General features: G+C 44.2%; 1 non-coding gene and 1 pseudogene across 1 annotated transcript; one reads left to right on the top strand and one right to left on the bottom strand.

Annotated features, from left to right (window-relative positions):
• Window positions 1-164: 164 nt before the first annotated feature.
• LOC136329922 (pyruvate kinase PKM-like) lies at window positions 165-16210 on the bottom strand (annotated as a pseudogene).
• A 3752-nt stretch (window positions 16211-19962) lies between these two features.
• LOC136332479 (U1 spliceosomal RNA) lies at window positions 19963-20126 on the top strand. The gene has a single exon (XR_010730736.1). It is a non-coding gene; the product is annotated as a U1 spliceosomal RNA (small nuclear RNA).
• The last annotated feature ends 4172 nt before the right edge of the window (window positions 20127-24298 follow it).

Below are 24298 nucleotides of genomic sequence, written 5' to 3'. Positions count from 1 at the left end.
TTGAATGTCATTACACTTTTATTCCTTTTGCTAATATAGTAAGAAAGAATATTCTTAGGTAAGGCATCTCAGTAACTTTATAGAAAAAAATTAAAGGAAGATTAATTTAACTTCAAGTAGTTTGCTAGTATATTGACAATGTAGAAGGCAAGGATTTTTATTTCTTAGCTGTTGTCATTTTGCTTTGTTGAGTGGTACAGGTGCACCTGGAGAGCTCTCTGGTGACTCTGAGTCACAGCAATGATGGGAACAAGGGCAGGGGTGGGATACCTGGCCACCTGATGAACAGAGCTGCCAGACTTAGTGAGGACCTTGATGGCCCCACCATAGCACTTGAAGGAGGTCTCCATGTTGCCCACACTGGTAGCCTCTGTGGGGGGTCGCTGGTAATGGGAACCAGGCCACTGAGTTCCTCAAATAATTGCAAGTGGTAGGTGGTGGCCTGTGCCTCACCAGCGATTAGGTGCTGCAAGCACTCAGCCTTTAGTGGGGAGCCCACTTTGGCCGTCTCCCAGACAGCATGATGCAGTCGGTTGCATCCAGGACTGCATTGGCCCAGGTGCTATCCATGCTATCCCACATCTGCTGGCACAGAGGAGAGGCTTCCCGGCTCAGCTGCACCACCCGATCATTGTCTTTTTAAGCAATAATTATTGTCTTCTCTGCAGAAATCTCAATGTCTAGATCACCATGAGCTACCATAATCACACCACAGACTTCCAGAATCTCATCAAACCTCTGAACTGCCTCGCAATTCTCGATTTTGCTGATTACCTTGACCTTCTTTCCTTTTTCTCCAAGGACCTTCCATCTTCATGCACGGATGCACTGGGGATGAAAGATGCAAACACCATTCCTTCACCTGGCTCTACCCCGAACTTCAGATCCCACTGGATGTCCTTTCTGACATGGCAGGCAGGTCCACAGTAGCCCCAGGGAGGGTCACACCCTTCTTGCTGCCCAAGGAGCCACCAGCCTTCACCTCTGTCACCAAGAAGTCGGCACCTTTCCCTGTCACCTGCAGAGTAAGCCCTTCCACCACCTTGCTAATGTCTTTGTAGTCCAGCCACAGGGTGTTGAGTCACGCTTTCCCATGTAGGCATATACAAAATGATGTTGGGAGTGGCTCCTTTCTGGAGCTCCACCTCCGGGTGCCACTGCCCTCGATGAGCCCAGTTCTGATCCCAGGTCTTTTAGGGTCCAAGGTCACAGCAACTAGCCCATAGGGAATGGAATAAGAAGCAAAGCTTCCACCCTGATGAAAGCTCGGTTGGTTAGCACATTTACCAAAGCACAGCGCTTGCCGGTTTGACCCGGTCAGGGCACAAACAGGAACAGATTGATGTTTCTCTCTGTGAATCTCTTTCTCTCCCTCCCTCCCAACTTCCCTTTCTTGCTTAAATCAAAAAATAAAAATTTTAAAAAAAAGAAGAAAAAACAAAACTTTTCATGTACATGTTCTTGATGGTCTCTGTACAGTGCCCGTGAGTCCCATGAGAGAAGTTTAGATGAGCCACATTCATTCCAGAATTCGACATCTCCACCGATGAGGAAGCTGGGCAGATTGTGCAGCTGATACCAGTGTTCCAGGTGAAACCGAGCTTTCATCAGGGTGGAAGCTTTGCTTCTGATTCCATTCCCTACGGGCTAGTTGCTGTGACCCTGGGCCGCACATGTGCTCCAGGAACGTGTCAGTAATGGCCATGTGCAGCTTCTGAGTCTGAATCAAGGCAATCCAATGTCACAATAGGGCTTCAATGTGGTTTCTGAGGTGCTCAGCGTGTGGTCCGTTCCCCCTGGTGCAGAGAGGTGCGGAGGTTCCCAGCGCATGGCTCCTGTGTTGCATCATAAGTAATTTTTAAAGAGAATGGATTTTTTTTTTTTTTAAATCACATTTGAGTCCTGGCTGTTTAGCTCAGTTGGTTAGAGCATCGTCTGGAAACACCAAGGTGGTGGCTCCGTCTGGGTTAGGGCACATGAGGAAGCAATCAATGAATGCATAACTAAATGGAACAGCAAACTTCTCTTCCCCTTCCCCACCCCCGTTTCTCTCAGTCTCTCTAAGATCAATCAATGAAAAAATAATCACATTTGAAATTGGTTATGTACTTTGATCAGCTTCTAAGAAGTAATCAAAAATTGGGAAAATTATTATATCAATGATTAGCTCTATAAATTATGTGAAAAATTCTGTTTTATGATAGTAGTATATTGATGTGTGTGCAGAAATGAGGGAAAGAAAAAAGACAAGAGAAATGCACATACATTTACAAATTGCTACTAAAATATTTTCTTATTTAAATTTGAATTTCCTTGTTAATAACTGATTAGGCATTGCTCATGCTTATTAATCATTAGTACTTTTTTATTATCTATAAGTTGTCAGATCATTCTTGTTACCCAAATGTTTGTACAACACCTTTTAGGTCTGTGTGAATTAATTATACACATCGGATTCATTATAAAAGCTGATAAGCATCAAACTGTCTTTATTGCTCCCATTTTATTACATTTAAGAAGGCTTATTTTCCAAGATACTGGTTTTTTCCCATTTTCATACTTTGAACATTCTCCACTTCTTTTTCCTTAGCTGATGACCTCACTTCACACTTCACAAGGGTGAGTTAGGCAACGCATGGTAATTGCCTCAAATTTCTGACAACAGAGTAACCAACATAAGTAATATTTGTATCTATCTTTACCTCATCTTTCTCTTCTGTTAAAAGAGAAGGCATTTCCCCATTTTCAAAGGTCAATTCTTTCACTTGTATTTTGGATCCTTTCCAGGATTTTTATTTCTTCTTTTCCTTGAAAATTAAATGTACCCACCCTGCTAAATCATTGTATCAATATGCAAACATGCCCTAGACAATCCACTTTTTAAACAAACAAAACTGAGCACTCAAAATCAATTTGTTTGCATCTCAACTTATTCTCTGTGGACAGCTAGTTATTCTTCTACACCTGTGCACATCCCTTCTGAGCCAGCTCCAATGTTACATCCATCTCCAGCATGGGTTCCCAGTAACCCTGATGACTTTTCGTGCTGCTGATGTCAGTGATCATAGTTTATACTCCTGTAATGTTATCTTATTTGTTTTCTAAAACTTTCACTTTTACTTGCATTGATTTCTGTATTTCTTTTTCTCACATTTCTTCAGAAGAGTCTTAATTTTTGTGGCACAGCATCCTATTGTGTCATAAGGTGTCTAAATATATACTGTATCCAGATATATAATAGAGAAATTTTATAGTGGTTTTAATTAACTCATAGTTGGTAGAATTCCATTTCTGTATTTATTCAAATAAGATATTTTATTAAAATTTTCATTTTGTATTATGCAAAAATGACTTTCTAAAATATAAATTTTTTAGAGATAGTGATCTTTGCAATATTTAAATTATATATTTAGAAAACTGTCTCTATGTATATCCATAAACAACTGTGATTTGTATCTTCTCCAAACGTTTTCAATATATTTTAAGAGGCCATTTTTTTTTTTGCTAAAAATATTGTTACATTTCAAGTAAACATTTTATAACAATATATTATTTTCTGTTTTAGGTTAATTTTACTTAATAAGAGAGGTGTACATTTGTTAAATTGATAAATGTTCACCCAATTTAGGTCTGGATGGTAAATAATCATATTATAATCCTGTGACTAAATTTATACAGGTTGATTACCATCTCCCAAGAGTCAAAGTATTAGACTTGTAATCATAAATGTTATTGGACAAAGATTTATATAAATTAATGCCAGTAACTTTTTAATAATGTTAATGCACAAATTAAATACTGTTACTATTAATAGTATTTAACAATTGGAGGTTTTTAAGCTTTTTTACTATTGTGAATGTCAGTTTTATTAAATTCTTCTAGTGCATTAAAAGTACATTCTTCTGACCTGTGGTGCACAGTGGATAAAGTGTTGGCCAGGAATGCTGAGGTTGCTAGTTCAAAACCCTGTTTTTTTTCTCACACCTGAGGCGAGGTCATGGAGCCATCCTCAGGCGTAGAGCCAACTTGCTTGAACCATTAGAGCCATGGTGGGGAAAAGAGAAAGAGAAGGGAGAGGGTGGAGAAGCTAATGGTTGCTTCTCCTGTGTGCCCTGACCAGAAATCCAACCGGGACTTCCATACCCCAGGCAGATAACTCTACCACTGAGCCAACCGGGCAGGGTCTAATCAGCCATGTTTAATGTTTATTTTAAACCATACCCCTCTGCAGTAATTTGAAATCAGTCACATACTACCGAGGGCACAAGCCAGGGCTCTGACATGTACACAGTCACAGTCTGTATTCTGAGAGCTTGGCTGAGTCAGGTCCATTCCGCTTTCTCAATATATCATGACCTGGAAATTGCACTGTTTTAAAAAATGAGCATAGCCCTGGCCGGTTGGCTCAGCGGTAGAGCGTCGGCCTAGCGTGCAGAGGACCCGGGTTCGATTCCGGCCAGAGCACACAGGAGAAGCGCCCATTTGCTTCTCCACCCCTCTGCCGCGCCTTCCTCTCTGTCTCTCTCTTCCCCTCCCGCAGCCAAGGCTCCATTGGAGCAAAGATGGCCCGGGCGCTGGGGATGGCTCTGTGGCCTCTGCCCCAGGCGCTAGAGTGGCTCTGGTCGCAACATGGCGACGCCCAGGATGGGCAGAGCATCGCCCCCTGGTGGGCAGAGCGTCGCCCCCTGGTGGGCGTGCCCGGTGGATCCCGGTCGGGCGCATGCGGGAGTCTGTCTGACTGTCTCTCCCTGTTTCCAGCTTCAGAAAAGTGCAAAAAAAAAAAAAAAAAAAAAGGCAAGCATAGAATAAGGTACTCAAGAGCATTCACTGCTGGGCCATAGGGTATGTGTACCCAAGTTGTCTTACCATATATATAATACCTATATCCACAAAACAGCACCACACTAAAATATTTATACATATAATAGAGATAAATCCCATCTCTCTAACAATCTGTGTTTCTCATTGTCCCTTTACTTCTTTATTTTATCCCAAAGCCATTTCTTTCCTTACTCAATACACAGAACAGGAAAATCAGCATTAAAAAAAAAAAAAGCTGCTGGACAAAAAACAGAGTTGGAAAGACACTGTTGCTGTAAGAGGTTGTTCCTAGAGGTAGGATAACACTGAGTCAAGGAGGACGGGGGCACAGAAGCTGCTCTTCTATGGAGGGGAATTTTTTCTTTTCAAAGTTTGAGAAGAAACAACTTCCTCCTGAAAAACCAAGAAGCTGAGCACTAACAGACAGCAGAAAGCACTCTTTCAGAACTTTCAGGTCAGTCAAGGTTTGTGACTGCAAAGACAGGAATGGACTCTGGACAATTTAAGTAGAAAGGAAATCTGTCGAAAGGACTGCAATGGATGAAGAGACTGTCCCTCCTACAGAGATTTGTTGTGTCTGGGAGCCCAAAGTGAGAGGTGGGGATGCGGCTATGGTGGCTGTGTGGTGGGCCAGTGAGCAGAACTACCTAAGGAATAGAAAGAACTTCACCTCCACCTCCCCACCCTCCTCCTCTTCCCATCCTACTGCCCACCTCTCTCACACCCCCTCTTCATCTCCCTGGCTCTCTCTCTCTCTCTCTCTTTTTTTTTAAAGATTTTATTTATTCATTTTTAGAGAGGCAGGAGAGAGAAAGAGAGAGAGAGAGAGAGAGAGAAGGGGGAGGAGCAGGAAGCATCAACTCCCATATGTGCCTTGACCAGGCAAGCCCAGGGTTTTTTTTTGTGGGGTTTGTTTTGTATTTTTCTGAAGTTGGAAACGGGGAGGCAGTCAGACAGACTTCCGCATGCGCCCGACTGGGATCCACCCGGCATGCCCACCAGGGGTCAATGCTCTGCCCATCTGGGTCGTTGCTCTATTGCAACCAGAGCCATTCTAGCGCCTGAGGCAGAGGCCACAGAGCCATCCTCAGCTCCAGGGCCATCTTTGCTCCAATGGAGCCTCGGCTATGGGAGGGGAAGAGAGAGACAGAGAGGAAGGAGAGGGGGAGGGGTGGAGAAGCAGATGGGCGCTTCTCCTGTGTGCCCTGGCCGGGAATCGAACCCAGGACTCCTGTGCGCCAGGCTGACGCTCTACCACTGAGCCAACCGGCCAGAAGCCCAGGGTTTTGAACCGGCCCCCAGCATTCCAGGTAAATGCTTTATCCACTGCACCACCACTGGCCAGGCTCCCTGGCTCTCTTTATCTTCATCCCTCTTCCGCAGGGCCTATCACCTCCCCATCCTTCCCATCCTCCTTATTCCTTCCTGTTCAAGCTCCTCATCCCTTGAACATAATAAATGCTACCTGAACACCGTAGTGGGTTTCCACAGCAACAGAGAAAAATGACGTAATATTTTGCAATCAATTCAAGAAGTACAAACGTGTTTCTCTCTAATCAGGCTCTTCACGGGTCCCCCCCTCACTCAGTGGGGACACTGAGTGAGGTGGCTCCGAAGTGGGGCAGCTGAGTATCCACAGCCCATTCCTCGAGGTCTAGGCTGTAAAATGACACAGGTGGTGGTGTCTAAATGTAAGGAACCTGTGTTTCAGCACCACTCATATTTGATGGGCAAAGATTGGAGGAAAATAAATTTTCCTCCAGCTAAAATTTTTTCCTTATACTACACTGCTCACAAAAGTTAGGGAATATTTCATGGCTTCATATTCATTTTGAAATATCCCCTATTTTTGTGAGCAGTATAATTCAAGGAAGACTAAAGGCAATTCTCGGGAAGGACTACGTCGCCCCCTCGTGGCCACGTCGGGAACGGAGCACAGGGATCCGTTCAGGCCCTGCCAGTAACCCGATGAAAAAGACAAGGTCAAGTCTAAAGAAAACCAAACATGCACATAGAAACACACTCTGTAGTAGAAAGAAAAGTAGGAAGAGGCAGACCAAAAAAAAAAAAGGATATTTTTTAGAGGATGCATTCTCCCACAGTGATCTATTTCCTATTCCTTAAATTGGTGGGTTGATGGTTGCCAGAGGCATGGGGTGGGGGTTGTCAAAGTGCGTGAAGGGAATCAAAAGGTAGAAACTTTAAATTATAAAACATATAAGTCCTGGGGATGTGATGTACAGTATGGAGACTGTAGTTAATAATACTTTATTAACTGTTTGGAAATGGTTGCATATTTGGAAATGGCTACAGGAGTAGATCCTAAAATTCTCATTACAAGAATAAAATTGTGTACCTATGTATGGTGAAATGTTAATTAGATTTATTGTGGTGATCATGTTGCAATATATTCAAATATCAAATCATTCTGTTGTACACCTAAAATTAACAATGTAATATGTGATTTTTACCTCAATAAAAATTTAAAATTGCATCGACCCAGCATGTGGATGTCCTGCATTTGATTCTCGGTCAGGGCACACAGGAGAAATGACCATATTCTTCTCTTCCCCTCCCTCTTCCCCTTCTGTCTGTCTTCCCCACCAGCAGCCAGTGGCTTGATTGGTTCCAACATTGGCCTCAGCAGTGAAAAATAGCTTAGTTGATTCCATTATCGGCCCCAGATGGAAGTTACTGGGTAGATCCCAGTCAGGGCTCTTATGAAAGTCTGTCTCACTATCCTCTGTCTTCTAACTTTAAAAAGAAAAAAGAAAGAAAGAAAAAACATTAAATAATAATAATAAAAGAACAAACAAGGCTTATAAACACTTGTTGGAAAATATGATAGTGTCACCACTGAATACTGAAGTTGGTTTCTGGGGAAGACAAAATGGTTATGCTTTCTCTTTCTCCTCTTCTTTATTTCAGTAATTAGTTCTGAGTGTTTTGTAGGCCTTCATTTTCATCTTTTTCTCTTCAAAATCTTGGTGCTTGATCATGAAGAGGGAGAGGTAATTCTTAGTAAAGTCTTCTTCCTTATCACTGAGCATGATGGCAAAGAGCAATGGCACTGCAGCCAAATTGCCTACCTCTGAGTGCTGGCTCCAGCCAGCCAGGGATGGAACCCATGGACAGGTTAGCTCAGCCTGTCAGTGCCTCGGTGTTCTCAGTGTCAGCAAGGGGTGCTAATAGCTTGTACCCTCTCAGTGTTGATCTGTGGGCTAAAGTTATTACACAGTAAAGTGCTGAGGAATCATGCTGGTCATGTCATAAAACTCTTAGAAAGCTGTTATTGTTGTTAAATCTTTGTTTCCACTTTTAACTGCAACACTGCTGACATTCAACACTCACCAGAATAAATTAAGAGTGTTAAATGGTTTGGTTGGCCCCTACTCCCCCCTATTAGCAACCAGCATCGAGAATACTGGTTATTTGATGAGTCTGATGGTGATGTTACTGATAGAGGGGACACTGCAGCAGGGGACAGGATCCAACTTCACTAAATTTTTGGACATCACGGGTGTGTTGACTGATCAGCTCACAGTAGACGATCTTTTGCACACACTTCTAGCAAGAGCGTTCAATATTCAATCAGACTTAACCCAAGCATAAGAAAGTCCCAGTATGTACCAGTAACACCAGTACTCATTGTTGTTTTGTTTTTAAGAAAGTAAAGGAGGAAAATATCCTTTGTCTGGAAGATGTAGAAAATTGTTTCAATTATGATGAAGTATTTGTAGCAAAACAGCATTCAACCTGAAAACAACTAAATAAAGTCTGAGTTAAAGAAATTCTGTTTGAAGTCTTTGGAAGACTACCAGTGAACAGTTACTAGGACTTCCAAAAACAGTTTCAGAAAAATATTGAGAAGCTCCATGGAGTGAAACTAAGTCTTTGCCTTCCCTCACTCACCCCCAGACTGAGAAGCTGGAAAGAGGGCAGCTCTAAGAGTCCAAGAAAACAGCAACACTTTAAGTAAGCTCATGGACTTGGACAGAAAAAAGAAAAGGAAGAAAAAGGAGGAGGAGGAGGAGGAAGAAAGGAAGAGAAGGAGGAGAAAAAGGAAAAATACAAGTGCTTGTTTTTAGGGACGAGTATATTTACTCATTATGTGGCTATACAATAGTTTGTATATCACTTCTGTTGATGAGCTTTTTTTTTTTTCCAGTTTTTCCCTAGTACAAATGCATTTGCTATGAACAATCCTTTAAAACTCTTTTTGTATGTGTGCATTCATTTTTCTTGGGAAGTAAATAGAAGTAATACTACTAACTAACAGGATAGGTATATTTTTAATGTTATAAAAACTGCCAAATAGGCCCTGGCCGGTTGGCTCAGTGGTAGAGCGTCAGCCTGGCGTACAGGAGTCCTGGGTTCGATTCCCGGCCAGGGCACACAGGAGAAGCGCCCATCTGCTTCTCCACCCCTCCTCCTCTCCTTCCTCTCTGTCTCTCTCTTCCCCTCCCGCAGCTGAGGCTCCATTGGAGCAAAGATGGCCCGAGCGCTGAGGATGGCTCTGTAGCCTCTGCCTGAGACGCTAGGATGGCTCTGGATGCAACAGAGCGACGCCCCGGATGGGCAGAGCATCGCCCCCTGGTGGGCATGCTGGGTGGATCCCAGTCAGGCGCATGCAGGAGTCTGACTGCCTCCCTGTTTCCAGCTTCGGAAAAATGCAAAAAAACCCCAAAAAACAAAAAAAAAACCCTGCCAAATATTAGGAGTAGTTCTAAAGTACAGTCCACTCAGCATCACACAGTAATATCATACACATTCAGGTGGGAGACAGAAAAAGAACAACTTTAAAAACTTATTTTCCTAGAATTTTTGCCTTCACTTTCTTCCAAAGTCTTAATGGCATCTATGAAGATAGCAGCGGTCACACCAAATGTTACCACTAGCCTACTGAGGTATGGCAGCAGAGCCCAGCCCATCCATGTCTCAGACTCATAAACGCCAGGTAAGAACACATGCTCTGAAATGAGGAGGGTCTGGTGGTCCTCCTCCCCGGTCACAGCTATGCCACTCTTCAGCGCCGTGCCATTTAAAACGGTCTCTTGAGCTTGCTTTCAATCCCTCCATTTTAGGTGGTCATGGTCACAAGCCTCTGTTAATGGCTTTAGAGCCTCCCAGGCAGGAACTGAAGGAGCCCATTTTGCCCAGAGGAGACCAAAGAGACCCCTATTTGCGGAGAGGACACCGGAGAAGCGCAGAGAGGAATGGGCTTGCGCAGAATGAGCGCGCAGGTCGGGCGCACAGTGCAGAAGGGAAGGAGGGCGGGGAAAGCGGTCCCCACGGTTTCTGGGTGCATTCGAGGCACCAGTCGTTGGTTGGTCAAGAGTCGAGAGCACTGACCTCTGGCGACTTGAAAAGGGCCCCCGCGGCGCGGGTTCTGAGCCCGGTGGCGATGGTGCCTTCCGCTCCTCCTACAGGAGCGGAGTCGCCGGCCCGGGTGATTGATGCTCTCCCAGGAGTGCCCCGGGAGGCAGTGCGGAGATCAAGAAGTAGACGGAATGAGGCCAGTTCTCCGCTGGGAGCCCAGTCCACCTTCCTCCTAAGGAAACCGAGGTTCAGAAAGAGGTCCTGTTCTGGGTTCTGCCGCACACGGTGCCAACTCTGGACTAGAACGCAACCCAGGCCAGTTACCTGGCGACCTGCTCTCAGGGCCCCAAGCCTTGTCCAGAGCTGGGGGAGGTGAAGGGTGAAGAGCAGAGGGGCAAGGGCTAGGATGGGAGTCTTACACAGCTACATTCAGACGGCCACTGGGAATCCCCGTCTGCTGCCCCTGTCTCAGAAAGCTGAACAACACTATCAGCATTTTCATCTGGAGAGGCAAAGCGAGTCTCCCTGGTGGTTGGTCTAGTGACTAGGATTCGCAGACTGGTTGGTGCCAGGTCAGGGAACTTTAGATTCTTGCTACTGACTTCGGAAGCGCCAGTGGGTCCCCCCAGGCAGAGGACGCCCAGTGGAGTACATCGAATGGATTTTAAAAAGCCCCGCTGTAGCTAAATTAGTGGTTTGAGTGAGAGGTATAAGGAAGAAAAAAGTCAAGTTGATTAAAAGGATGAATATCAAATACTTTTTAAAAGTCTAATAATTGACATGTAATGACAGGAATTTTCATTTCATTTCTAAAGATGACATTGTATGCATCAGATCCGTTTAATAATTTCACTCTAAAAACTTTTTGTTGTCCCCCCCCCGATTTTCCAATAATATAGAAAATATCAGTAGCATAGCATTCTAGTTTGTACAAATCTTACATTTATTCTTTTTTCAAAATCTTAATTTTGAACTCCCAAATTTCTTATACTGGTTTTACTGGTCAAATAAGCAAACTTTAATTTTGATCAATATAAGTTTATAAAATTTAAAATCACATGCTCCAGAAAGTTAAATATACCATATATTTTAAATAGAGAGTAAGTTATAATTCTGCAAATCATAGTGACAATTATTTCCCTTACAATTTGGGGGTAAATGTTTGTAGGGATTTCTAACATATGATTCCTACATGCATACAAATGCTATTATGTGTCAGCTCAATTTGCAATTTTAAGATCTATTGTTATCTTTAACTTCTTTGATATTAAATGGAGTTAATATATAATCTTCACCTGACTATATAATCTTCACCAGAATTTCTATTAAGATAGAAATAACAAATCACCATTTTAATTAATGCTGCCTGATATTTTTATAGATTATAGAATAGCTGTATGTTAACAGGTTAAGGGGAGGTATGGGGACCTTTAGGAGATGTTAATAAGTGTGGCCATTATCTCACTTTGAGAAGTGTAAAACATATGCAATGTCTGCTTCAGGAGAAAGGAGCTGTCACAGGAGGCCTGCTGTTTCCCTAAAGTCTTTGTATGAAAAAAAAAAAAAAAAAAAAGTCTGCTCACTGCTGGTGTCCAAACAGGCAGGTGCACCTGGAAAGCTCCCAGCATGAAATGGTTGTGCAGCCACAGTGCCTGCCCCTTTCTGAGGCCTCTAGATGTGGGTTCACAGGACAGGGACCTTGGGTTTGCTCATGGTGCAGCATTTCTGCCAGAGCAGGGCTTGGCTCCTAGTAAGCGCTTGATAAGTGCTCGGTGACCGAAGGCTTTGTAATGCAAGATCCTGGAAAGCTAAAGAGAAGGAGAAGAAAGTGGGTAAGATTGGCGGCAGCCTACAGTGTGAGGGACAGGGAGAGACAGCCAGACACACACACACCAGAAGACAAAAAAGGAAGCAAGGCCCTAGCCGGTTGGCTCAGCGGTAGAGCGTCGGCCTGGCGTGCAGGAGTCCCGGGTTCGATTCCGGCCAGGGCACACAGGAGAAGCGCCCATCTGCTTCTCCACCCCTCCCCCTCTCCTTCCTCTCTGTCTCTCTCTTCCTCTCCTGCAGCCGAGGCTCCATTGGAGCAAAGATGGCCCGGGAGCTGAGGATGGCTCTGTGGCCTCTGCCTCAGGCGCTAGAATGGCTCTGGTTGCAATAGAGCAATGACCCAGATGGGCAGAGCATCGCCCACACCGCCCCCTGGTGTGCATGCCGGGTGGATCCCAGTCGGGCGCATGCGGGAGTCTGTCTGACTGCCTCCCCGTTTCCAGCTTCAGAAAAATGAAAAAAAAAAAAAAAAAAAAGGAAGCAAGCGGGAGCAGGGAGAGAATGTCCAAGAACCAGATTTAGTGTGTGAAAGCCAAACAGCACTGGTGTGCCCTAGAAGATTTCCAGGTGCGCCCTATGGTATTCCAGAGAAATATGTGCCTGTTGGGGACCAAAAAACCAACAGGGTTTTTGGAGTTTAGATTTTGGAGGTACAGAGGTGTGAGGAATTATGCCCAAACATTGAAGAAATCCCTAGGACACATCAGGCTCATGTTTCTCATAAACACAAGAATGAAAAACCTTTAACACATTCGTGCCAGGACCTGCTGAATTTACTAAATCTTACTAAGAATGTATCTATATATATAAAAAGATAACATTTTGTTTTTTATTTTTAACCTCTCTTTTTTACGAATTCTAAAAAGCATAACTCAAAAAATGTGACATAAAAAAGTTTTTTGGCCCTGGCTGGTTGGTTGGCTCAGTGGTATAGCGTCAGCCTGGTGTGCAGGAGTCCTGGGTTCGATTCCCGGCCAGGGCACACAGGAGAAGCGCCCAACTGCTTCTCCATCCCTCCCCCTCTCCTCTCCTTCCTCTCTCTCTCTCTTCCCCTCCTGCAGCCAAGGCTCCATTGGAGCAAAGTTAGCCCGGGTGCTGAGGATGGCTCCATGGCCTCTGCCTCAGGCGCTAGAATGGCCCTGGTTGCAACAGAGCAATGCCCCAGATGGGCAGAGCATCGCCCCCTGGTGGGCATGCCGGGTGGAACCTGGTCGGGCATGCTGGGTGGATCCTGGTCGGGCGCATGCGGGAGTCTGTCTGACTGCCTCCCCATTTCCAACTTCAGAAAAAATACCCCCCAAAAATGTTTTTTAATGTCAGAATAAATTTAATTTTGTTGTATTTATTTCATTTAATTACCATAAAAGCACGCTTGGACTTTATATTTTTTCTTTAATATTTGACTTAATTATTATAACATATTTCTCAGAAATTTGTATATAGTGCGCCTACAATTATTTGTAGGATTTTAAATGCGCCCTGACTTCAAAAAATTTGAGAACCACTGCTCTGAAGATTCAGGTCTGCACAAGATACGTTGCCAGGTGCAGGATTCTGTTGGTTTCAATGATTTGTCTCAAATGGGATAACTTTACAGAAATAGCCAAACACTGTCAAGGAATTATATATAGACAGTTATCAGCATGCTAACACACCCTTGAATAGAAGGAAGGCCAGTTACTAGATTGTATGCATCCAATGAAGGAAAAAATATAATTCAAAATGAAAGGGAAGAGAAATAAATGTCTGGGACCAGCTTATAGATTTCCCTCTGATCTCTAATGTGCTTGGAAGTGAGCAATTCAGGCTTATTCTTGCCAGTCTTCTCTGGACCTGATTAAGTTGGTCACTGCCAAAAGCAATCTTGGAAGTTTAGCTGCCCAATATGTGCAGTAGGTGTCTCTGGGTAATGTCCACACTGTCCTTCAGTTTTACCTCAGGAAAGCTTGGTTGAGTCAGGAGGGCACCCCCCCCCCCCCGTTAGCCTATCAGATAGATGTTTATTGTGCTAGCAAGAGCATGAAGAAAAAGCCTCTTTCATTGAGTTGGAGAAATATATTGGAATATATGTTGGCATGCCTCCTACCGAAGCCAAATTAAAAATGCAAAGAGATGCCTTAAACTGCTGGCAAAGGTAGTGACAAATCAGATTTATCCTCCTACTTGAAATCTCATCCTTCCCTCTCTCTTGTTTGGTTAATGTGACATTCGAATAAAAGCTATAAAATACATTAATAGGCTTGAGAAAATAACTTAAAAGGAACTGGTCCAGTAAGTACAGCACATTCCCGGAATAGATGAGACCAGACTCCCAGGATGAATAAGACAGATGAGTCCTAGAGATAGGGAAGTCGTTAGACTCCCAGGATGACTAGGAGCTGATGAGTCCTTGAGATAAGGAAGTCGTAAAAACTCCTAAGATAGTTAATGTGACCACATCCAAGGGGATAGATAGGGACATTTCCAGCTGGGGGGCTTTCAACTGTATGACTGGTTACTAAGGCACATGACTAAAAATTTAATTTGGAGGAGCCAATTGCTAAACGCCAAATTCGCTTCTGTATGAACTGCTTGCTTGCTACCCTATAAAAACCCCTAGACTGTAGGCGCTCGGTGTGGTTCTTGTGACTACCACTTGAGTGCACCCCTGCGCAGGTTTATTTTCCTTTGTTTTGTTCTCTTTTTCTCTTGGCCATAAAACTTTGTCTGAAACTCTCCAAACGTCTCCAGTGTTTGTTTTACCCGGCGAGTGCAACAGTTAACAGCGGAACACGCTAGAAAAAAGGGGACAAAATACATGAAATACTGGTTTGTCCAGAAAGAAAGGGACAAAATGCATGAAATACTGGTTTTGCAGACACTGAAAATCAGGCAAAAAAGGGTAGCAGCAGCTCTGAGAGATGAGAAACAAACAAGATGAGCCTGACCCTACTATTGGCCCAGGTTACTGCTTTCAGAGAGTTTCCAGGGTGGATGGGAGGAGAGGGTTCTAAAGCCAACTACTTGGATCATGGAGATGAAACTGAGTGTCCATGGTGAGCAAGGCAGCTAGAGTTCATGGTACAAAGGCCCAGTGATGAGAGAGATGGACAGAGAGAAAATCCAGGCAAATGGAGTTTCCATCAAGTATTCAGCACAGTACTGATCAGAACATGCTTGTGAAGAAACTTCTGTAAACATAAGATGTTTCAGTACCTAGTGCTCACACAAGGTAAGAAATCATATCAACTCCCTCCAGCCAGACCAGACTACTTGTAATTCATGGGCCATTATGAAGATCACTCAAGGTCTTGCTCCAGTAGTGGGAATCATCAGTTCAAGATTGATCTACCTAAAAAACTCATAAAAGCTAGCTCCAAAGGGATAAAACTGTTGACAAGACACTTAACTGGACCCCAGAACAAAACTCCGGAAAATTTATAGGACTACCAAAATAGCCAGTTCCCAAGAACCTAAACTGACAATGTTTGGCATCCAATGAAAGAATGCCAGGAGTGCACAGAGGCAGAAAAACATGATCCGCCATGAGGGGAGTAATCCGTCTATTGAAACCGAAGCATAACTGACGTAATGTTAACATTAGCAAAGAGGACTTTAATCCAGTTATTTTGACTGTTACAGATGTCCAAAGAGTTCATTAGAGACGTGGAGCATATACAAATGTCCAGAGTCCAACTTCAGAGATGGAAACAATAACATCTCAGATAATAAATTCACTAGATGGAATTAATAGGCGTTAGACATTGCAGAAAAAAGATTAGCTAACATAAAGCCATGAACGATTGAAAATATCCAAAATGAAACAGTCCAAAAATTTTTTTTGAGAGGGTGATTTAAAATGGTTAATATACAAGTAAGTTTCTTTCTTTTCGAGAAGGAAAAAACTTGCCCCTTTTGACACCCGCTCTCCCTCTTTCCGGCTCCTGCTTCCCGGACCGCCGCCCAGTGGAGCGAGGGGAGCATCAGCGGCGCAGATGGTCAGGTGCAGCCGGAGCAAACCGGAAGAACCATCACGGGAGGCCGCCGGGCCGTTCAGCTTTCCCTGAGCCACACTGGGCTCAGGCCCGGGGCCGTGGTCCCGGGCGTCTCCAGGTGGCTGGCAGGAGGCTAGAGTAGAGGAAGACAGGCCCAGACCTTACCGCTGCCGATTGTATTCGGAATCTGACAATGCACGGGTTTCAAACGCGGCCGCACGTAGTTTAGGCGCCACCTCTCGGATTTTCCGAAGTTTTGAAATCTGCATAGCCACGGGCAACGGTGGGTGGCTCCGCCTAGCGGTAACTGAGCACTTGTTCATTAATGTTTCAGAAAAATGCCTGTGGGTCTCTGTAGCACAATTGGTTAGTGCATTCGGCTGTAAAGCAAAAGGTTGGTGGTCCGAGCCCACCCTGGGACGCCTTTCCCCACTCTCGGAAAACAAAGGCTAAATCTTTACATATCTTCTCAACCACTACTGGCGAGAGGCCTCTTGCATTCTTCTCCACCTGGGCCAAAATCTTAAGACCGCAGGCAGAAACAGACCCCTAGAATTCAGAAATTTTTATACGAGTTACTAGTACTTCTTGAACATTTCCTTATACTTTTCAAATTAAATCGTTTCTATCATTGTGGGGTTACAAATAATGCGTTGGAGCCCCAGGATCCCCTTGCCGCCCGGAAGTGTGATCACCGCCACCACCCCGCGCCCTGGCACCTTCTCTCCCCGGGCTGAGGATCCGCGCAGCGGGGTCTCTTTTCGCGGCGTCAGCAGTCAGAGCTCTGGGCTCTTGACCTACGACCAGTTCCTCCAAAGCACCCAGGAACCTCAGGAACGGCTCTCCCCGCACTCCCTCCCCTCTGCTCCGATGACCCCGACCTGCGTACTCTGCGCGCAAGCCCTTTCGTCTCAGCGCTTCTTCGGTGTCCTCCAGGCAAAAGGGGTCCCTTCCAATTCCTGCTGCTATCGCTTATACTGTTCGATTCCATTTAAACTCAACACTTCAATTACACTTTCACGTTTTAGCAGGTACTTCAGCAAAGGCTGACGATGTCAGGTGCTTGTCTGTTTGAAAATATCAAATATTCAACACAGGCTCAAACTATGCTTTCTGAATTGAATTATTGATTTATTTGAAAATCAGGCTGTTGGGCAGATAAAATATATTATGCTCACTTTTTTAAAGATGGCGCTGCCCACGAGGAGGCCGTCGCCCAGGTGATATTAATGTGTGTTGGGGGTGGGCTAAAGGCAGGCAGAATCCTTGTAGCCTGGGGCTTGGTTTGGGGATTAAGCCTTTCCCACCCTTTTTGATGTGGGGTGATACAATCCTATCATGCCTCAGAAAGTGACTTTGTATTAGAGACTTCCCTATTTTGTATATTGGATTAAGGGTTTGGATTTCTACACTATAAAATAGGGGCAGAGCAGGAGCTTGCTCTCTCTTGGTTCCTGAGATTATCATTAGAGAAGAGAGCAGAGCAGAGAGCAGAAGGAGGCCACATGTAGTAGGCCAGGAGAAGCAGCCAAGATGGCGGAGTGTTGAATGAGAGGCCAGTTTGTGCAGTTTGACGCTGGAAAAGGAAGGAGATGGGGAACAGAAGTGAATAAGTCTGGTGAGCTAGAAACCTTTGATTCTAGGAAACTCAGATAAGTCAGTAGCTTTGTGAGCACTGAATGTGAGTGGGTTTTGGAGCCCAGTGTGTGTTTTTACTTGCCCGCCGGGTGCAAGCTAGGATTAAAGACTATGGCCCACCAGTTTGTGGCTCCATTGTTTCATTACCGACTGTTCGAATCCAATGTGAACCTGCATGGGCCAGGCAGGTGATAGTGGCCCTGGATACTGGCTACACACAGGCCATTTGAATGTAAACCACAAGAATTTCAGGATCACCTGCCCCCAGTGGAGGACTCATTTTACAATATCTGAAATTTCTTTTTGCCTTTAAATTTTTTCTGCTCAACATGTCTTGCAGTGGAAATTTTAATAAGTAGGTAAGGAGAGTTTTCAGAGAAAGGTAGGTCTTCTCCCTCACAGCAAAAGACCAACAAGCAGGAAGAAGTCTGTTAGGTAAAAATAGAGGCAGTTCACCCCCATTCTATAGCTGGGAATCAGTTTGACTGCTGATTGCTGAACCCGGCGGGCAAAATCAGTTTATCAGTTACTGAGACAAGCCAATTAAGACAGTTACTGAGGCGTGTATGGTGTACCAGAAACTGAAAATGAGGGAGTTAACCAAAATCCCTCAAGCTGTTAAACATGCCCCTCCCCGGCCCCCACATTTCTCACCTTTAAGTATAAAATAAAGTGCCTTTTCTCTGCTCGGGGCTGAGGAGCTTAGTCTGCCTCAGCCCGTTCGCACCTGGGCATTTTTAATAAACTTTTCATACATTTTGGCCTCGTGTTCTTTGTGAGACTCCGTGGTTTTCACCTTTCAAGGTCCTTTTCCTGAAAGACGTTCAAGTTTTTTCTCTCTTACCGTCTTTTGATGTGAAGTTAGAAACAAAGCTGGAAGGGTGAGGGGTGTGCCACATTCTCTATCAGCTGCTTTCCTCAGGCTGTGATTACTGCACTATCCACACCCTGAGTTCAAATGCTCCCACCCTGGGGAGGTCACCGACAGAGCACTCAGTGGATCCTAAGCACACTCAGGCTACTGTGGTGCTCATCCTTGTTATTTTGATTCAAAGTGGAGACAGGGACTTGAATGAATTATGTCACCCTCGCCAGTGACTGGAGGGCCCAGTTCCAGAGGAAGCAAATTTCATGATAGCTTTTAGGTCAGAAAATTTCATGACATTTTTTCCCCTTTCCTTACCTCCTTGATCCACACTTTCCCTCCCCAGAGGAGAAGATTCATCATCTTTGTGTCAAGTAGGGCAGTCTGGGGTCTCTCTTGGAGAGGGGAGAGGGGATGCAGCACTGGGGGAACCACACTCACAAACTCACTTCCTGGACCCCGTCCCACCTGCACCCCTGGGATCATAGCAACCCTTACCCTCTCCTCAGAAAACATGCCCCCTGAAGCCTCTCTGCAGGTTGAACAGATGGGGCTTCTGACTGTAGAAGAGCTGTGCAAACAAACTCCTGGCAGGTCTCTGGGCCTCGGGCTAAATTTGAGAGCACAGCTGAAGGAAAGGTGCAAAGACAGGCCAAATCCACCATCGATATTGTCTGGAGCCACAGGTCTGTAGAGGGCCAAGGATTGTGTTAAATTGATTCCAGTGTGTTGGGCAGATAAAATATATTATGCTCACTTTGTTAAAGACAGTGCTGCCCACGTGAGGCCGTCGCCCAGGTGATATTAATGTGTGTTGAGAATCCTTGTAGCCTGGGGCTTGGTTTTGGGATTAAGCCTTTCCCACCCTTTTTGATGTGGGGTGGTACAATCCAATCATGCCTCAGAGAAGTGACTTTGTATTAGAGACTTCCCTATTTTGTATATTGGATTAAGGGTTTGGATTTCTACACTATAAAATGGGGACGGAGCGGGAGCTTGCGCTCTTGGTTCCTGAGGTTAGCATGACAGCAGAGAGAGTAGAGCCAGCAGTGGAAGGAGGCCACGTGGAGGAGGCCAGGAAAAGCAGCCAAGATGGCGGAGTGTTGAGTGAGAGGCCAGTTTATGCAGGGAGAAGGAAGGAGATGGGGAACTGAGGAGAATAAGGCTGGTGAGCTAGAAACCTTTGATTCTAGGAAACTCGGATAAGTCAGTGACTTTGTGAGCACTGAATGTGAGTGGGTTTTGGAGCCCAGTGTGTATTTTTACTTGCCCGCCGGGTGCAAGCTAGGATTAAAGACTATGGCCCACCAGGTTTTGGCTCCATTGTTTCTTTACCGACTGTCCAAATCCAATGCGAACCTGCATGGGCCAGGCTGCTGTGATAGTAGTGGCAGTCGTGGCCACTGGCTTTACACAGTGCTTTTAAGAGGAGAGTCCTTTGCTTTCAATGAGATCAGGAAAGGGGAGGACTGTGCAGACCAACGTCCATACTTGACTGACAATAAAAAACGAATTCTTATACTTACCTGGCGGGGGAGATACCATGATCACGAGGATGGTTTTCCTAGGGCGGGGCTTATCCATTGCACTCCAGATGTGCTGACCCCTGTGATTCCCCCAAATGTGGGAAACTTGACTGCATAATTTGTGGTAGTGAGGGACTATGTTCACGCTCTCCTCTAAAAAAAAGAGAGAGAGAAAAAGAGAGAATTCCTGATTTATCAGATGTGGGGCTTAAATAAAACACTGAAGTCAAAAAGAACTCATTTTTTGCTCTGAGCATTGGGAGGATGAGAACAAAGGATTCAAATGGTCTTTTGGGGTAACATCCAGGATTCTGTTTAGAGCCCCTACGTCTTGCTTTAAGGAGATCTCCATCCACTTTGCAACTAAGTTCTGTTGTTGATCCCTGGGTCTTGCTGCTCCATCCCTCACCCTGGTGTCACCCTACCTGAACACCTGCTGCATCTATACATCAATTTCCTCTGTGACTTGTGCACCTGGACTCCCATTGCAACATGCCACTTGCAGAGCAGAGCTCTCGGGGCATCCATAGGACTCACACAGGTCTACTATTACAGAAAACTTAAAGGGGACAACTATTTTTTACCATCCTTGGAAGGACAGGCAGCACCAGTATGAGCAAGTGGACCTAGACTTTCCACAGCACCATTGGAATGGAGCTGTCATCAGAGAGCAAGAGAGAGGAGGTGAGACCCAGGCTGGATGTCTAACGGCTTGGACTCTGCATTTTGACCCACACTGTCCCATTTGATTCACTGTCAGTGAATGCCCTTTTATGTAAAGCCTCTTTGCACACAGAGATCTTCCTTTTTGTGCACAGCTGTAGTGGTGTATCACAATGATGAGCAGCAGAGGAGTCTCCACAACCTGTGAATCCCTGAAACTCAGATGTAGGAATGTGATGGGGGTCCTCTGGTCATTTCTCAAAGCCAGTGCTGGGTCACGCAGGTCCTCAGGCTTCCGACAGAAGACACTCTTCCATGTGCTTCCTCTTTTTTTTTTCTCCACGCACCCTGGTTCTCTTCATATCTCCTTTTCACACACTGGGTGACTTTAGAAACCTATTAAGCAGTTTGACTAAGCTTCCACAGTGCTGCAGAGATTCAAACCCAACTTGCCATTGCTGAGAGAATGAGTTTGGCTTCTGGTAATGGCTACTTACATATTTTCAGAGTAACTCTCATACATATAACAACTATCAACTGTTCAAAAAAATTTTCTAATAAAAATTATCTAAGGTGTTGGGAGACTGAACAAAAGCGGGCAGACACATAGAAGAACTGCAGGTGGTGAGTATTCCATTTTGTAAATTTGGAGCTGTTCGCACACCTCCATCTGCCCTATTTGGGTCAGATAAATTCCAGTATAAAGCCAAATCGCCTTACTGGATTAAAGGTGCAGAGGACAAAGTTTGGGCAATAACAGCAGTTGAAAAACCAAGGGTTTGAGAGAAAACCGGGAAAGGAAAAAGCCACTGAAGGGAAGTTCTAAGTTGTGTATAAAATTTCTGCCCAGGTTTCTGGCTGAGTCCTGAATTATGCATGTTTGGGCATCCTCCATGTAGCTAAATCTAAAATGACTAAACTGACATATCACCTGCCACCCATTGCAAGGGAGAGCATTTGCAGTTTGATATCAACCAAGCCTGCTAAGAAGAAGAAGAGGAGAAGGAGAAGGAGGAGGAGGAGGAGGAGGAGGAGGAGGAGGAGGAGAAGGAGGAGGAGAAAGAGGAGGAGAAGGAGGAGGAGGAAGAAAAGAGGGAAAAAAAAGCAAGTAAGAAATGCTTTTATAAATACATAACAACCCATATATTGTATCCCATTTACAACATTCACAATACAATCCAAAATTAGTTTACACAAATCACTCTAATATTACTCTACCTGTGCATAAGATAAGACAATCATGGGAGATAGACCCAGAGACCACCCAAATGTTTAAAATAAGAGGCAAGAAATTATAACTATGTTCAAGATTGTTAAGGAAAATATATCCACAATAAAAGTTATAAAACATTATCAAGAAATAGAAAAAATAAATGAGGATCAAATGTAAAATTTGAAATTGAAAACCAATGTTCTCAAATAACAGTCACTGGATGGACTTAACTGTATAACAGAAATGACAAAATTCAATAGACTTGAAAAGAGAGAAATAGAAATCATCTTACCTGAAGCCTAGAGAGAGAATTAAAATAAAAGAACCTTAAAAATTTGTAGGCAATATCAAAAGTTTTAACATCTGTTTTTGAAAGTTAAGAAAAGGAAAGAGAATAAGACAAAAATATTGATAACTACCTAAATTTATTGAGAAATAAATATCATCCAAAGACCTGTCATTGTTGTAGACAACTACAGCACTCCAGTTACATGCGGGACAGACCCACATTCGCCTCCCTACCATCTTCACTGGTGTCGCCTCTAGGTATCTCTTCCAAACACCCAATAACAAATAGTGTACACGCAAAAGGAACCATAGAGGCTAAATAGACCAGCCCGTTTCAAAGGGATTTATAAAGGCCCAGACTGTGCTATTCAGAGCCCAGTCCCCTGAGTGCCTCTGGAGCGGCATTGGAGAGAGCATGGGCTCAGGCGTTAGCCCAGTGAGAGTTTGAATCTCTACATGGCTGTGTAAGCTTAGACAAGCTGCTTAGATCTATCTCTACAGCCACGCCAGCTACCGTGTGAAAAAGCGATATTACAAGAATAGGGGTGCTCAGAGGAAGAAAAGAGAGAGAGAGAACAGGTAACAGCAGAAGCTGGGGAATGAGCGCTGAGTTTCAGAGGCCACCAGCTGACACTACACCTGCTTCCCCTTCTTGGTCGGAGCTTTGGCACTCCAAGCAGAGCCGCTTCTGCATCTGACCCTTGCAGCACAGCAAAGGTCGGAGAAGAGTATTTCCTCTACCTTAGAGGTAAGAACTAGACCCAGAGAAGCCTCGCCCACTCACCTCCCGCGGGCACCGCCCTTCTTTCCTGGGAAGGGCCTGAGGCCCGATTCTTCCTTGCTTTCCCTGAAACGCAAGCCCTCAAGTGACGCAAAAGTGAGTCTTTTGCGAGGCCGATTTTGCGTCGGGAAACCAACATGTCCACCTTTCTCGCAGTGTTTCCTGTCTTACCGCCCCGGAGAGGCGACTTTGCGAGGCTGCCCTTGCAGCGGACCAAGTGCCGGGAGGTGAAAAAGAAGGCACCCGAGGTGACACCAGTGGTGGGATTCAGCGGGTTGCACAGGTTCCGCAGAACCAATACCTAATTTTTTGTTGAGTTTGGCGAACCGGTTGTTAAAATGGCACTTGTAATCAAGGTTCTCTCTAAGCTGGGCACCTGGACAGCTGCCCAATGTGGAAATCACAAATTTACATTTCTTACTCTTTTTAATGTTCATCAGGGAAACAGCGTATTCTAAGTGCCTGTAGTAATGTTCATTCAGTCCATAGGTAAAAAAAAAAAAAAAAAAATTACGGAACTGTGCTTGTAATATTTATTTATTCATTTCATAAAACTCATCACACCTTTGACAAAAGACTATATTTTAATTCTTTTGCATTTGTCACTTCAGTAAACAAACATAACGTTGTTATGATGAAACAGCAAGATAATGGACATTTTGCCACACAATCATGAAACCAAATTAGGTAATTAGGGAGCCTGTATTAGCTAGCTATGCTAGCGGACCACAGGGAGGCCAAAGCTCTTCAAATCAATGCAGCCCGACCATAGTTTGGAGTTAGGTTTTATAGGGAGAATTACATACTGATTGAGGAATGGGGAGGGGAGAAAGCATAGCAGTAAAACAAAGCACTGAAACAAGCTTTCTTACAATGTTTATCTATAGGGTTATTTCAGGGAGAAACATTCTGAAAACACCTGCTTCAAAGCTAGTGCAAGGCCACAGTCTGGGAAACCAGCCTCAAGGCCAAGAATAGGATGTAACTTACTTTCAGAAAAAAAATTAGTTCTGCTATAAGTCTCTTTGTTTCAGAGAAAGTAAATTTTTGCCAAAAAATTTTCATGTTAAGAGCCTTTCTTTTCCACGCTTCAATGTAAAGCCAAAAAGTGTCAAACAACCAGGGGGTGACAAAATGACAGTGGAAATATCTTAAGTAAAATAACAGTTTATTGTTTTTATTGTCAGGTATTATTTAATATTTTTTCATTAATATTTTAAAATTTTTTAAAAATTTTTTCCAAAGTTAGAAGCATGAAGGAAAACTCTTAAAATCTAGTTTTGTGTATTTCTTTTATTGTTTTTTAAATATTAAGTGTATGAAATAATAAACTACCTTTCAGTATATTGGTTTTTTTATACTTAAAATGGTCATTAGGGCAGA

Source organism: Saccopteryx bilineata, chromosome 3, assembly GCF_036850765.1.
Source record: "Saccopteryx bilineata isolate mSacBil1 chromosome 3, mSacBil1_pri_phased_curated, whole genome shotgun sequence".
Lineage (NCBI taxonomy): Eukaryota > Metazoa > Chordata > Mammalia > Chiroptera > Emballonuridae > Saccopteryx > Saccopteryx bilineata.
The sequence above is the reverse complement of the archived record's forward strand: the minus strand, read 5'-3'. Positions and strand labels throughout refer to the sequence as shown.